Source organism: Wasmannia auropunctata, unplaced genomic scaffold (genome assembly GCF_000956235.1).
Source record: "Wasmannia auropunctata unplaced genomic scaffold, wasmannia.A_1.0 LD335797.1, whole genome shotgun sequence".
NCBI classification, from domain to species: Eukaryota; Metazoa; Arthropoda; class Insecta; order Hymenoptera; family Formicidae; genus Wasmannia; species Wasmannia auropunctata.
In genome coordinates this window covers 17767-19814 of record NW_012027093.1, presented here as the reverse complement: position 1 = coordinate 19814, position 2048 = coordinate 17767, and positions in this window count along the sequence as shown.

Here is a 2048-nt window from a genome sequence, read left to right as displayed (position 1 = left end):
GCAAATGCCTCTCCTTGCCCCCCCTGCGGACGCCCCATGCGTACTGCTCGTCTCGAATGCGTTGGCGTCGTTTTCATGTGCACTTATTTACGTATATATATTATTTACATAAATACGTCAAGATAATATAAGATCATCGCATATATGTATACACATTCGTTGTTTATTATCGTGCCCGTTCGTCGAATTCCAGCGCGATGATCCTCGCCAGCGCGCCGTCACCGCGCAATAAACAATAACAAGTTGCGCACGCAGAAGCGCGACGTGACGAGACGCGAAGGGATTATCGTGACGTCGCCGTTTCGAGTCTCATGTGTCCGCGCGCGAGGCGCGAGAGATATCGAGTAACCCAGATTTGCAATCATCCCCCGCCGCGCGAGGGGGATGCTGCGAAGAGCAGCAGCTCTTGTTAATTCTTTCAAAAGCGGAAACGATAACGCGCGATCAAAGCTCGCCGCGACGCTCACGAGCTCCCTATCGTATGTATTTCGTTTTTGTTTTTGTTTTTTTTTCAGGCGATAAACCGAATGATGCAACTGCAGGTCATAGTCTTCATCGTTATATTTATATTAGGCGGTTTTATTTTGATTTAAAATACATGAAGAAAAAAGCAGATATACATATATACGTATATATATACATATATATGTATAAATAGGACGTTATATTTATAGAAATTAATTTTTTATTTGAGTTATATATAAGAATTGAAAAATTGCGTGATACGCGCATATATGATTATATATGATATTTTTTATACTCGAAGAAATTAAGTAAAACGTCGTATGTACATATATAAGCCTCTCTAAATCTGTCAGTTTACAAAATATCTCTAGTTTGGACAATTTTGACTTTGTAAAGTTTTTAAAAACGTCAATTTAATAATTTACATATCGCGAATTGACCCAGTGCTGGATTTAAAGACACCCTGATCTTTTGATCAAATTTTCTTTTTAATCAAGTTTCTTTTGTGCACGGAAAGAACGATTTTGCTGGCAAGTCTAAAAATTTCACTGAATACAGATCTGAAAATAATTTTGTCGGACCATTAAAATAATTTTGTTGGAAACTGAAAAATTTTATACTCGAAGAAATTAAACGTCGTACATAAGCCTCTCTACATCTATCTGTTTACAAAATATCTCTAGTTTGGACAATTTTGACTTTGTAAAGTTTTTAAAAACGTCAATTTAATAATTTACATATCGCGAATTGACTCAGTACCGGATTTAAAGAGGTATAAAGGGCCCCTGGGCGGCTGAATCAGGTGGAGGCCCCTGATCTTTTAATCAAATTTTTTTGTGCACGGAAAGAATTACGATTTTGCTGGCAAGTCTAAAAATTTCACTGGATACAGGTCTGAAAATAATTTTGTTGGAAACTCAAAAATCGACGAGCATTGCTGTGAAACATTTTGCTATTCTATCCAGTTGGAACCTCCAGCAAAATTGTTTCGATGGTCCAACAAAATTATTTTCAAATCAGCAAAATTTCTAGAAGTTACATGCAGGGTTGTGCCGTAGATTTCAAGATTACGTCTACACGGATTATTTACGTGAAATCTACGTGATGTTTACATAGTCTTTTTATTGCGTAGACAATTTAGACTTGTAAACCATGTAGACTATTGTAAATTGTATCACTAATATATAGAATATAAAAGAATTAAATTATAAGGCAGTCTCTACCCACAATAGAAATGTTCAAAATGTATCATAGGAACAGGCTAAAGATACCACGACATCTTTAGAATATTCTTGATGTATTTTGAACATTAATTTAACTACGAGATTAAGATTAAAAATGCAACCAGAGAATTTTTCTTACTCAAATAGTAGTTTTTTTTACATAAATGTTAAATTATATATATTTATTAAATGAATAAATATATAGTCTACTGACTGTCTACATAGATGACACTTTTACAATAGTTTACGTTGTTTACACGTAAACGTAGAGTATTATATTTTACGCGTAGATGCACAACCCTGCTCCAAACCCTATCTGTTGTGTGTGTGTGACTGAGTCGACAAGGCACACAGGGGATA